Source organism: Hyla sarda, chromosome 2, assembly GCF_029499605.1.
Source record: "Hyla sarda isolate aHylSar1 chromosome 2, aHylSar1.hap1, whole genome shotgun sequence".
Taxonomy (NCBI): Eukaryota; Metazoa; Chordata; class Amphibia; order Anura; family Hylidae; genus Hyla; species Hyla sarda.
Genome location: NC_079190.1, coordinates 70,030,321 through 70,045,089, shown reverse-complemented (window position 1 = coordinate 70,045,089; position 14,769 = coordinate 70,030,321). Strand labels below are relative to the sequence as shown.

The following is a 14,769-nucleotide window of genomic DNA, read 5'->3' as shown; positions in this document are numbered from 1 at the left end:
CACCTATTGGCTTACTTTATTTTAAAATGTTATGCCACAATTTTGGCGCACCTTTTTGCATCGAAGCCACTCCTCCTTCTCGAGCAAGACACGAAAAGTGTCTAAGAAGTAATAAATGTGGCACAACTGTCACATTTACCAGATTTTGGCACAAATTGAATTCTAGCACATTTGCAATAGTAAACCTGGCCCAGTGTGTACAGCTTGTAAGCTCCCTCTAGTGGTGGCTAGAGGTTTTTTTTATTCAACTTCATGTTTACGCAAAAGATCTAGAACTTTCTCATACAGAACATAAAAATTTAGGAATTCGGTAAACTTGCAAATGACAGCTGACTGCAGGTCTATATTACTTTATCTCATATGGTGTTTAAATATATATTAGAATCATTTTCAAGCATCAAGCATGAGGAGATAAATTCACCTTTTTTTAGACTTTGCGGAGTGCTGCGCCATTGTACAAGTATCTAGGTGGACCTTGATCGAGTCTGGGACACTGGCACTATTTACATAAGGACTGCATGAATAGTGCTGCATTATTTTTGTCCATCTATCTATTTACTGGATCTATCGCTAGCAATGAAGGGCAACATGCGCTCCATTTATTTCTATTGGAGTGCCAGCGATGCCTGAGTGCTGTACTCGGGTCTTTTCAGCACTCCCATAGAAATGAATAGGAAATTGATGCGTCCGGTTCCAGAGATTGAGGGAGGGGGTCCCGTTCCAGAGATCGAGGTAGGGGGGCCCCGGCAGTCGAGTTCTCCTTTAGAAGCAATGACACAATCTAAAAAAATCAAATGATAAGTATAAAAGTATTTATAGTGTAAGGTCACACATGCCATATTTTGCTGCATATTTTCTGCAGCTGTTTTTGCTACCCATTGACTTCAATGGGTAGGTAAATATGCAGCAGCAAATATGCAGTGAAATACAGCACGTGTGATCTTACCCTTATGTGGATTTTAGTTCTTGTATATAAATTATTACACTAAAAATAAACTATGAAAATACGGTTCTGTACAAGTCAAATTGCTAAATACACTTGTCCTTCATACAATCAGTGCTGCTTAGTTCCAGGGCGCATGATCTTCTATCCTAGATCATGTGATCTCCTCTCCTAGAACATGTGATTATTAGACTATACGGGAAGGGCATACGACACCCTGTTCCAAATTATTATGAAAATTATATTTTTCACATTTACCTAAATAAATAATTTATGTAAATAACAGTCAGGATAATTCTCATGTTATCAACTATTAAGAGTACAATTCAAATTTTATTGAACAAACTTCCTAATGATAACAGAATTTTTTTAAACATAAACTTACAATGCACTGTTCCAAATTATTACGCACAGTAAGTTTCAAAACACTTTATAGGTTGTAAAGAACTGAAAATTGTCATTTGTTGTGTTTGCAGCATATTTACAGAAATCAAAAGCTATTCCAATCAAACTTTTTAAACATTTTAACAGGTCACGTTACAAACTTAGGACCCCTTATTTGATAGCAGCTTCATGAGTCTTGCATCCATTGAACTTGTGAGTTTTTGGACAGTTTCTCCTTGAATTTGTTTGCAAGATGTCAGAATAGCCTCCCAGAGCTGCTGTTTGGATGTAAACTGCCTCTCACCCGCATAGATCTTTTGCTTGGGGATGCTCCAAAGGTTCTCAATAGGATTGAGGTCAGGGGAGGATGGAGGCCACACCATGACTTTTTCTCCTTTTATCCCCATAGCAGCCATTGATGCAGAGGTGTTCTTTGCAGCATGAGATGGTGCATTGTCATGCATGAAGATGATTTTATTACGGAAAGCATAGTTCTTCCTTCTGTACCAGGGAAGAAAGTGGTCAGTCATAAACTACACTAACTTTTAGTAGTCAGTCATAAACTACACATACTTTTAGGTCATCTTTACACCTTCGAGGACCCTAAAGGGCCTGACCAGCTCTCTTCCCATGATTCCGGGCCAAAACATGACTCCACCACCGCCTTGCTGACATCGCAGCCTTGTTGTAGAGGGTGGCCGTCCACCAACCATCCACTACTCCATCCATCTGAACCATCCAGGTTTGCACGGCACTCATCAGTGAACAGGACTGTTTAAAAATTAGTCTCCATGTATTTTTCTGCCCAATGCAGCCATTTCTGCTTATGAGCATTGGTTAGTGGTGGCCAAATAGAAGGTTTATGCACAGTTGCAAGACTCTAGGACTCTACACCTTGATGTCCGTGGGACTCCAAAGGCACCAGCATCTTCAAATATCTGTTTGCTGCTATGTAATGGTATTTTAGTAGCTGCTCTCTTGATCCGATGCATGGATCTGGCAGAAATCTTCCTCAATGTGGCTTTATCTGCCGAACCCTTCTGTGCTCTGAATCAACCACAAATCTCTTATTAGTGCAATAATCACTCTTATTAGTGCAATATCTAATGTTTTCATACCTCATCCAAGGCATTGAACTACACTGTTCAAAAAAAATAAAGGGAACACTAAGATAACACATCCTAGATCTGAATGAATGAACTAAACGTATGAAATACTTTTGTTTTTACATAGTTGAATGTGCGGACAACAAAATCACACAAAAATTATCAATGGAAATCAAATTTATCAACCCATGGAGGTCTGGATATGGAGTCACACTCAAAATCAAAGTGGAAAACTACACTACAGGCTGATCCAACATTGATGTAATGTCCTTAAAACAAGTCAAAATGAGTCTCAGTAGTGTGTGTGGCCTCCACGTGCCTGTATGACCTCCCTACAATGCCTGGGCATGCTCCTGATGAGGTGGTGGATGGTCTCCTGAGGGATGTCCTCCCAGACCTGGACTAAAGCATCTGCCAACTCCTGGAGAGTCTGTGGTGCAACGTGGCATTGGTGGATGGAGCGAGACATGATGGTCTCATAAGGGGACTGAGGATCTCATCTCGGTACCTAATGGCAGTCAGGCTACTTCTGGCAAGCACATGGAAGCTGTGCGGCCCCCCAAAGAAATCCCACCCCACACTATTACTGACCCACCGCCAAACCGGTCATACTGGAGGATGTTGTAGGCAGCAGAACCTTCTCCACGGCATCTGCAGACTCTGTCATGTGCAGTGTGAACCTGCTTTCATCTGTGAAGAGCACAGGGCGTCAGTGGCGAATTTGCCAATCTATGTGTTCTCTGGTAAATGCCAAACATCCTGCACGGTGTTGGGCTGTAAGTACAACCCCTGGCTGTGGACATCGGGCCCTCATACCACCCTCATGGAGACTGTTTCTGACCGTTTGAGTGGACACATGCACATTTATAGCTTGCTGGAGGTCATTTTGCAGGGCTCTGGCAGTGCTCCTCCTTGCACAAAGGCGGAGGTAGCGGTCCTGCTCCTGGGTTGTTGCCCTCTTACGGCCTCCACCACGTCTCCTGATGTACTGGCCTGTCTCCTGGTAGCACCTCCAGGCTCTGGACAATATGCTGACAGGCACAGCAAAAGCCACAGCTTGCATTGATGTGCCATCCTGGATGAACTGCACTACCTGAGCCACTTGTGTGTGTTGTAGATTCAGTCTTATGCTAACACTAGAGTGAAAGCACCGTCAGCATTCAAAAGTAACCAAAACATCAGCCAGGAAGCATAGGAACTGAGAAGTGGTCTGTGATCACCACCTGAAGAACCACTCCTGTATTGGGGGTGTCTTGCTAATTGCCTATCATTTCCCCCTGTTGTCTGTTCCATTTGCACAACAGCATGTGAAATTGATTGTCAATCAGTGTTTCTTCCTGAGTGGACAGTGTGATTTCACAGAAGTGTGATTTGACTTAGTTACATTGTGTTGTTTAAGTGTGCGTTCACACTGAGTAATTCAAGAGGAATTTACTTGAGTAATTCCTCTTGAATTCTCCGCTCCAAATTAATGCACATCTCCTCTGCCCATTGACTTTAATGTTTTTTCTGCTGTCCTGTTCACATACCGGAAATTCTGCGAGCGGAATTCCGACGCTGAATTCCTTTCCGCTTGAAGAACATGTTCATTCTTCAAGCGGAATACGCTAGCAGAAATCAATAGAAGTCAATGGTAAAAAAAAATTCCGCCCGACAGTTTTCGCGCGGAATTTGCACGGTAATGGCTGAAAAACCCTTCACTTCTTTCTCCCCCATTTCCGCGCGCAATTCCGTGAAAATTGTTCCCTTTATTTTTTGAGCAGTGTATTTCTCTTTTCGGCAGTAGAGGTATGCTTTTTCTTCCCCACGTTGCTTGAAAATGGTGTCTGCTTAATAACGTGGAACACCCACCTTTAGTAGTTTTTCCTTAAATTGGGCTCACCTGGCAATCTAATTATGTGTCTGATTGTTTTCAGTGATCAAAAGCACAATGCCATCTATGAGTTAAACTGAAAAACAAAATATTTAATCTTTGTGACACTTAAATATCATTTGCATAATAATTTGGAACAGGGTGTATGCATAGCTGCTTCCAATCCCCTGCATGACTAATGTCCCATAACTATATATAGTATTTTCCTGCTGGTGCCAATTCTGACCATTACAAATTTATTTAGGGAAAGTAACAAACTAGTAATATTCGTAGTTACTCGTAGAATTGTTAAAGTGTACCTGTCAGTTTCAGGTGACTTTTCAGGCTAAGCTGTCGTGTGTGTATGAGGAGCAGCACTATTTCCAGCCATTATATACAGTCATGGCCGTAAATGTTGGCACCCCTGAGAAATGAAGTATTTCTCCCAGAAAAGGATTGCAGTAACACATGTTTTGCTGTACACATGTTTATTCCCTTTGTGTGTATTGGAAATAAGCCAAAAAAGGAGGAAAAAAGCAAACTGGACATAATGTCACACCAAACTCCAAAAATGGGCTGGACAAAATTATTGGCACCCTTAACGCTTATCGCTTCCTATAACCATCAATAAGCTTCTTACACCTCTCAGCTGGAATGTTGGATCACTCTTCCTTTGTAAACTACTCCAGGTCTCTCTTATTGGAAGGCGCCTTTTCTCAACAACAATTTTAAGATCTCTCTACAGGTGTTCAATGGGATTTAGATCTGGACTCATTTCTTGCCACTTCAGAACTCGCCAGCGCTTTGTTGCCATCCATTTCTGTTTTTTTTTTGATGTATGTTTGGGGTTATTGCCCTGCTGGAAGACCCAAGATCTCAGATGCAAACCCAGCTTTCTGACACTTGGCTGTACAGTGCGACCCAAAATCCATTGGTAATCCTCAGATTTCATGATGTCTTGTACACATTCAAGGCCCCCAGTGCCAGAGGGTTGCACAATTCTTGATAATGTTGCGCACTGTGGACAAAGGCAAATCTAGATCTCTGCAGATGGACTTGTAACCTTGAGATTGTTGATATTTTTCCACAATTTTGGTTCTCAAGTCCTCAGACAGTCCTCTTCTTCCCTTTCTGTTGTCCATGCTTAGTGTGACACACACAGACACACAATGCAAATATGAAGTGAACTTCTCTCCTTTTTATCTGCTTTCAGATGTGATTTTTATGTTGCCCACACCTGTTACTTATCCACAATTTTGAAAGGGTGCCAATAATTATGTCCAGCCCATTTTTGGAGTTTGGTGACATTATGTCCAATTTGCTTTTTTTCCTCCCTTTTTTGGTTTAGTTCCAATACACACAAAGGGAATAAACATGTGTATAGCAAAACGTGTTACTGCAATCCTTTTCTGTAACTAATATATGGTATTTGTTATTTTTTTTGTTTTGCTCTCTGCAGACTCTATGTCTGTTTTTCCAGTTGTCCCTGGGCTAATGGGAAGGAACTAACCTTTATGTTGACTAATACACATTGCACACATATAAAAGAGGGATCCTGCTCCCCTTTCTCTATAGCACACTCCCAGAGGCAGCATCAGCATGGAGGACATTATAGAGCACTACAGACCAAAGGCTGGCCAGCAATGCTAGTTTGGCAAAAGGTGGAGGGAACCTGGTTGGGAAACACTGCTCTAACCAGTCCTTCTCATCTCCATTCCCTCTTTCATTGAGTTCTATGGTCACTTGTAGGGATCAACCGATATAGTTTTTTTTAGGGCTGATACCGATAATTGGTGGAGGTTAGGGCCGATAGCCGATAACTTATACCGATATTACGGTATAAGTTATCGGCTATTTATCCCCCCTCGACACCGCTGCAGAACATTGATTTAAAGCGGGCGCTTTAAATCAATGCACTGCAGTGGCTTTTGCGGTGCCATAGGCCGCCGCCGCCACCCGCTTCTCTCCCCCTACCTGTCAGGGTGGTCCGGGCCATCCATCCTTCCTGTAGTGTCCGGCGGCATTCCGGGTGGAGGGTGAACCGGTCCGGGCTGTCCTTCTTCTCGGGGGGTCCTCTTCTCCACTCTGGGCAGGCTCCGGCCTAGTACGCTGCATAGACGCCGTTGCGCAGTGACGCCCATGCGCAGCAACGCACCTGACGTCACGGCGTAGCGGCGTCTATGCAGCGTACTAGGCCGGAGCCTGCCCGGAGTGGAGAAGATGACCGCCGGAGAAGGACAGCCTGGACCGGTTCACCCTCCACCCGGAATGCCGCCGGACACTACAGGAAGGATGGATGGCCCAGACCACCCCCATTACGGGCAAGTTAGATTTTTTTTATTGACTCGGAGGGTGGGGGAGGGGCCCGACCGATATAGCGGTATGGGCAAAAATCCATACCGGTATACCGCCCAGCACTACGGTGGGGGGTGCGACGCGGTGCGGTGGGTCGGGGGGGGTTTCGGGCGGTGCGGTGGGGGCGGTGCAGGGGGCAGGGCATTATCGGCAAGGTAACTGCCGATACCGATAATGCACAAAATCGTGATTATCGGCCGATAATATCAGCCATGCCGATAATCGGTCGATCCCTAGTCACTTGTAACCTGATCCTTCAGTGAGTTCATTCTTTCTCCGTCATCCGCTTCGAAATGCATTGCCATCTATGGAGACGGCAATGCATTTCCGAGCAGTCCTAGAGCCGGAATGTTCTGCTGTCGCCCGAGTGTCCGCCCCGGAAATTATGCAATGTGAACGTTGCCTCATAGTATCTTGATGTTTTTGTGTACATTATTCTGTATGATCTATGGACAATTGCTCATTTACATAGCAATTGTACTGCTTTACCTTTATCTTGCTGCCTTTTTTTCTAAAATAAGAATAACAATAATAATCAGATTCCATATACATTTTCTTAAAGGGGTACTTTAAATCAACTGGTGCCAGAAAGATAACAGATTTGTAAATAACTTCTATTAAAAAAATCTTAATCCTTTCAGTACTTATTAGCTGCTGAATACTACAGACGAAGTGGTTTTCTTTTTGGAACACAGAGCTCTTTGCTGACATCATGACCACAGTGCTCTCTGCTGACATCTCTGTCCATTTTAAGAACTGTCCAGAGTAGGAGAAAATCCCCATAGCATAACATATGCTGCTCTGGACAGTTCCTAAAATGGACAGAGATGTCAGCAGAGAGCACTGTGGTCATGATGTCAGCAGAGAGCACTGTGTTCCAAAAAGAAAACCATTTCCTCTGTAGTATACAGACCCTAAAAAGTACTGGAAGGATTAAGATTTTTTAATAGAAGTAATATACAAATCTGTTTAACTTTCTGGCACCAGTTGATTAAAAAAAAAAAAAAAAAAAGGTTTCCATGGGAGTACCCCTTTAACGACACAGGACGTATATTTATGTCCTGCGCCGGCTCCCGCGATATGAAGCGGGATCGCGCCGCGATCCCGCATCATATCGCGTGGGTCCCGGCGCTAATCAACGGCCGGGACCCGCGGCTAATACCACACATCGCCGATTGCGGCGATGTGCGGTATTAACCCTTTAGAAGCGGCGGTCAAAGCTGACCGCCGCTTCTAAAGTGAAACTGAAAGTATCCCGGCTGCTCAGTCGGGCTGTTCGACCGCCGCGGTGAAATCGCGGCGTCCCGAACAGCTGATCGGACACCGGGAGGGCTCTTACCTGCCTCCTCGGTGTCCGATCGACGAATGACTGCTCCGTGCCTGAGATCCAGGCAGGAGCAGTCAAGCGCCGATAATGCTGATCACAGGCGTGTTAATACACGCCTGTGATCAGGATGAGAGATCAGTGTGTGCAGTGTTATAGGTCCCTATGGGACCTATAACACTGCAAAAAAAAAGTAAAAAAAAAGTGTTAATAAAGGTCATTTAACCCCTTCCCTAATAAAAGTTTGAATCACCCCCCTTTTCCCATAAAAAAAATAAAACAGTGTAAAAAAATAAATAAATAAACATATGTGGTATCGCCGCGTGCGTAAATGTCCGAACTATAAAAATATATCATTAATTAAGCCGTACGGTCAATGGCGTACGCGCAAAAAAATTCCAAAGTCCAAAAAAGCGTATTTTGGTAACTTTTTATAACATTAAAAAATGAATAAAAAGTGATCAAAAAGTCAGATCAAAACAAAAATCATACCAATAAAAACTTCAGATCACGGCGCAAAAAATGAGCCCTCATACCGCCCTGTACGTGGAAAAATAAAAAAGTTATAGGGGTCAGAAGATGACATTTTTAAACGTATAAATTTTCCTGCATGTAGTTATGATTTTTTCCAGAAGTGCGACAAAATCAAACCTATATAAGTAGGGTATCATTTTAACCGTATGGACCTACAGAATAATGATAAGGTGTAATTTGTACCGAAATATGCACTGCGTAGAAACGGAAGCCCCCAAAAGTTACAAAATGGCGTTTTTTTTTTCGATTTTGTCGCACAATGATTTTTTTTTCCGTTTCGCCGTGCATTTTTGGGTAAAATGACTAATGTCACTGCAAAGTAGAATTGGCGACGCAAAAAATAAGCCATAATATGGATTTTTAGGTGGTAAATTGAAAGGGTTATGATTTTTAAAAGGTAAGGAGGAAAAAACGAAAGTGCAAAAACAGAAAAATCCTGAGTCCTTAAGGGGTTAACCCCACATACAAGTCCCTACAGTACACAGGTTCATCCATGAACCCAGAGCATTAAACTTTGCAGGACATTTAGCAATTGGGGGCAATGGACTAAATAGAGTAAACAGGCAGAATGAGGTAACAATCAGCCTGAACTGGGCTCCTATTCCCCTATCTCTACGGCAGTGTTTCCCAACCAGTGTGCTTCCAGCTGTTGCAAAACTACAACTCCTAGCATGCCCGGACAGCCAAAGGATGTCCGGGCATGCTAGGAGTTGTCGTTTTGCAACAGCTGGAGGCACATTGGTTAGGAAACACTACTCTACAGTACAGTGACCAGAAGAGGACTACAGAACAGCATGCACTAAGGCATGGGTGTACCCAGTGACCTGGATAGCCGCTTAGAATTACTACATTCTTACACTGTAAAATGATGGGTTAATCCAGCGCTCCATGTCCAATGATCATGCTAATAACTATGTGTGACCAAAACTGTGTCACATGATGTCGGGCAGGGAGCTGACTCATTGCGGTCTGTCTACGCTCCCACTTCTGATGAGTAGGTGGAGTGGGTTAAAGGAGTAATGTACTGTGGTGAAAGACAAAAGGGGGAGATTTATCAAAAGTTGCCCATAGCAACCAATCAGATCGCTTCTTTCATTTTTAACAAGGCCTCTGCAAAATGAAAGAAGCGATCTGACTGGTTGCTATGGGAAACTGAGCAACTTTCCCTCTGGACAGGTTTTGATAAATCTCCCCCAATATATCCTCTATCCAAAGGAAACGGGATAAGTGTCTGATCGCAGGGGGGTCCAACCACTGAGGACCCCCCCCCCAGAGATCTCCTGCACGGCTCCCCCATGACCGGAGCTGTGTCGACCCCCTGTAAGAAGCGGTGGCTGACACGCCTCCTCCATGTATTTCTATGGGAGAGCCGGAGATACAGCGTTTATATATCTCAGGCTCTCCCGTAGAGTTACATGGAGGAGACGTGTTGACCGCCTTTTAGTGCGGGGGTCTACAGTCTCCTTGCATGGACCAGAGATCGCTCTATGCAAGGAGAGATCAGCTGTCGGACATCCCCCCCGCCATCAGACACATATCCTCTATCCTTTGGATAGTAGATAAACTGTCCAGCACCACATAACTCCTTCAAGAAACCATAAAGCTTCTTATTTATTAGCTTAAATGCCCTGTGGCGGGAGGGTGTCAGCTGCCATGTACACGTAATGGGCTCTACTCTACTTGAGCCCGCTCCATACCTCCCACCAGATCATGTTGATGTACTTGTCTGGCAAATGTCAGGGAGGGGGTAAAGTGAATTTCCATTCTTATCTTTTTAATGTTCAAAAATCTGCACTGATTCATTTCTTATTATATCTTTATTTTATTTGTTTTTCTGATACAAAGATTTAAAGGGGTGCTCTCTGCTGACATCTCTGTCCATTTTAGGAACAGTCCAGAGCAGCATATGTTTGCTATGGGGATTTTCTCCTGCTTTGGACAGTTCCTAAAATGGACAGAGATGTCAGCTGAGAGCACTGCGCTGGTGATTCAGCAGAGAGCTCTGTGTTACAAAAAGAAAAGAATTTCCTCTGTAGTATTCGGCAACTAATAAGTACTGGCAGAATTAAGATTTTTTAATAGAAGTAATTTACAAATCTGTTTAATTTTCTGGCACCAGTTGATTTAAAAAAAAAAGAAAAGTTTTCCACCGGAGTACCCCTTTAACCCCTTAAGGACCAAGCCCATTTTCCCCTTAAAGGGGTACTCCGGCGCTTAGACATCTTATCCCCTATCGAAAGGATAGGGGATAAGATGACTGATCGTGGGGGTCCCGCCGCTGGGGACCCCGTGATGTTGCACGCAGCGCCCCATTATAATCACAGCTGTCACGCCCCCTCTCATAGGCTTGCATTGACGTCACAATGCTCCGGCCCCGTGATCGACAGTAATCAGGCCCGGAGCGAACACACTCCGGGGACTGATTTTAAACGGGGTGCGGCGTGCAAGGTCACGGGGGTCCCCAGCGGCGGGACCCCCGCGATCAGGCATCTTATCCCCTATCCTTTGGATAGGGGATAAGATGTCTAAGCGCTGGAGTACCCCTTTAAGGACCAGAGCATTTTTTGCAAATCTGACCACTGTTACTTTAAGCATTAATAACTCTGGAATGCTTTTACTTTTCATTCTGATTCCGCGATTGTTTTTTCGTGACAAATTCTACTTTGACATAGTGGTAAATTTTTGGCGTTCCTTGCATCCTTTCTTGGTGAAAAATCCCAAAATTTTATGAAAAATTTGAAAATGTTGCATTTTTTAAACTTTGAAGCTCTCTGCTTATAAGGAAATTAGACATACCAAATAAATGATATTTTGATTCACATATACAATATGTCTACTTTATATTTGCATCATAAAATTGACATGTTTTTACTTTTGGAAAACATCAGAGAGCTTCAAAGTTCAGCAGCAATTTTCCAATTTTTCCAAAAAAATTTCAAAATCAGAATTTTTCAGGAACCAGTTCAGTTTTGAAGTGGATTTGAGGGGTCTTTATATTAGAAATACCCCATAAATTACCCCATTATAAAAACTGCACCCCTTAAAGTATTAAAAATGACATTCAGAAAGTGTGTTAACCCTTTTGGTGTTTCACAGGAATAGCAGCAAGGTGAAGGAGAAAATTCTAAATCTTAATTTTTACACTTTCATGTAGACCCAGTTTTTGAAATTGTGAAAGGGGTAAAAGGAGAAAAAGCCCCCCCCCCCCAAAATTTGTAACCCAATTTCTCTTGAGTAAGGAAATACCTCATATGTGGATGTCAAGTGCTCTGTGGGTGCACTAGAGGGCTCAGAAGCGAAGGAGCGACGATGGGATTTTGGAGAGTGAGTTTTTCTGAAATGGTTTTTGGGGGGCATGTCACATTTAGGAAGCCCCTATGGTGCCAGAACAGCAAAAAAAACAACAACATTGCATACTATTTTGGAAACTACACCCCTCACTCCACAGGTGTTTGACGACTTTTCGTTAAATTCGGATGTGTAAATGAATTTGTGCTCTGTTGGTGAACTACAATGCTCAGAAGAGAAGAAGTCACATTTGGCTTTTGGAAAGCAAATTTTGCTGAAATGTTTTTTTTTAGGGGCATGTCACATTTAGTAAGCCCCTATGGTGCCAGAATAGCAAAAAATAAAAAATAAAAAATAAAAAAAAATAAAAAATAAAAAAAACACATGGCATATTATTTTAGAAACTACATCCCTCAAGATACGTAACAAGGGGTACAGTGAGCCTTAACACCCCACAGGTGCTTGACAAATTTCCGCTTAGGTTTTGTGAAAATGAAAAATTCGATTTTTTTTTTTCCACTAAAATGCTGGTAGTTCGCCAGCAGAGCACTTTACATCCACATATGGGGTATGTTCTTACTCAGAAGAAATGGGGCTACAAATTTTGGGGGGCTTTTTTCCTATTCTCCCTTGTGAAACTCAAAAATGTAGGGTAACACCAGCATTTTAGTGAAATTTTTTCCATTTTCACATCCAACTTTATCGAAAATTCGTCAAACACCTGTGGGGTGTTAAGGCTCACTATACCCCTTGTTACATTCTGTGAGGGGTGTAGTTTCCAAAACGGGGTCACATCTGGGTATTTATTGTTTTGCATTTATTTTAGAACCGCTATAAAATCAGCCACCCCTATGCAAATCACCAATTTAGACCTCAAATGTACATGGCACGCTCTCACTCCTGAGACATGTTGTGCGCCCGCAGAGCACTTTACACCCACATATGGGGTAGTGCTGTACTCAGGAGATATTGCGTTACAAATTTTGTGGGTCTTTATTTCCTTTTACCGCTTGTGAAAATTAAAAGTATGGGGCAACACCAGCATGTTAGTGTAAAAATAAAAATGTTTACACTACCATGCTGGTGTGGACCCCAGCTTTACCTTTTCATAAAGGGGTAAAAGGAGAGAAAGCCCCCCAAAGTTTGTAATGCCATTTCTCCCGTGTACGGAAATACCCCATATGTGGCCCTAAACTGTTTCCTTGAAATACGACAGGGCTCCAAAGCGAGAGAGCGCCATGCGCATTTGAGGCCTAGATTGGGGATTTTAATCCGCCACAAAAATACCTTACGGCAGTGTTTCCCAAACAGAGTGTCTCCAGCTGTTGCAAAACTCCCAGCATGCCTGGACAGTCAATGGCTGCCTGGCAATATTGGGAGTTGTTGTTGTGCAACAGCTGGAGGCACCATTTTGGAAACAGTGCCGTACGAGACGCTTTTCACTTTTATTGGGGGGGGGGAGGGGGGGACTGTGTAGGGGTATGTGTATATGTAGTGTTTTACTTTTTATAGGTGCAGTGTAGTGTTTTTAGGGTACATTCACACAGGCTGGGGTTCACAGCGAATATCCTGCTAGGAGTTTGTGCTGCAGTGGAAAATTTGCTGCATCTCAAACTTGCAGCGAGAAATTCGTTATAAACCCACGCCCATGTGAATGTTCCCTGTACATTAACTGGGTGGGGGGTAAACCTTCAGCTGTTGCAAAACTACAACTCCCAGCATGCCCTTTGGCTGTCCGTGCGTGCTGGGGGTTGTAGTTATGCAACAGCTGGAGCCACACTGGTTGCAAAACACAGAGTTTGTTACTTAACTCAGTGTTTCACAACCAGTGTGCCTCCAGCTGTTGCAAAACTACAATTCCCAGCATGTACGGTCTTTCACAGCATGCTGGGAGTTGTAGTTTGCAACAGCTGGAGGCACACTGGCTGCGAAACACTGAGATAGGTAACAAACTGTGTTTCGCAACCAGTGTGCCTTCAGCTGTTGCAAAACTACAACTCTCAGCATGCACTTACAGCCGAAGGGCATGCTGGGACTTGTAGTTATGCAACAGCTGGAAACACACTACAGCAACTCCCAGCATGTGCTTTGGCTGTCAGTGCATGCTGGGGGTTGTAGTTATGCAACTGCTTTAGGCACACTTTTTCATAGAAAAAATGTGCTTCCAGCTGTTGCATAAGTATAACCCCCAGCATGCACAAACTACCAAAGGGCATGTTGGGAGTTGTAGTTGTGCCTTTTGCTGTTGCATAACAACAACTCCCAGCATGCCCTTTTGTGCATGCTGGGAGTTGTTGCTAGGCAACTGCAGGAGGCACGGCCTTACCTCCTGCTACTGCTCTGTCGGATCCTGCCTGACGCCTCCAGAACTGTCCAGAGCAGGATAAGTTTGGAATGGGTATTTGCTCCTTCTCTGGACAGTTCCTGACATGGACAGAGGTGTCAGCAGAGAGCACTGTGGTCAGATAGAAAAGAATAACTCCACTTCCTCTGTAGTATACAGCAGTTAAGTACTGGAAGGATTAAGATTTTTATATAGAAGTAATTTACAAATCTGTTTAACCTTTTGGCAACAGTTGATTAAAAAATTTCTTGCCACTGGAGTACCCCTTTAACCCCTTAACGACCAAGGACGTATATTTACGTCCTTGGCCGGCTCCCGCGATATAATGCGGGGTCACGCGGTGACCCCGCCTCATATCGGGTCGGTCCCAGCATGTATCTGATGCCAGGACCCGGAGCTAATAGCGCAGGGCAGCAATCGCAGTGCCGCGCGCTATTAACCCTTTAAACGGGGCGTTCAAAGTTGAACTCCGCGTCTAAACCGAAAGTGAAAGCTGCCCGGCTGCTCAGCGGGGCTGATCGGGACCATCACAGTGAAAATGCGGTGTCCCGATCAGCTGAGACACGAGCGGAGGTCCTTTTACCTGCCTCCGACGTGTCCCCTCAGCGATTGATTGCTCCAAGCCTGAGATTCAGGCTT

General features: G+C 43.8%; 1 protein-coding gene across 4 annotated transcripts in view; it reads right to left on the bottom strand.

The window, feature by feature from the left end:
• The window catches only part of ATP7B (ATPase copper transporting beta), a 119,044-nt gene that overhangs the window by 92,791 nt on the left and 11,484 nt on the right, over positions 1-14,769 (bottom strand). Inside the window, exons 1-2 of one of the 4 annotated variants that reach the window (XM_056562029.1) lie at positions 9,356-9,551; positions 4,316-4,382 (exon numbers count right to left, since the gene is read on the bottom strand). The exons of 1 other annotated variant lie outside the window; for it this stretch is intronic. The gene's annotated coding sequence lies outside the window, so the exon portion shown is untranslated. Of the gene's footprint in view, positions 1-4,315; positions 4,383-9,355; positions 9,552-14,769 lie in introns of those variants that run through there. 2 more of the 4 variants (XM_056562030.1, XM_056562028.1) reach the window with 2 other exon arrangements.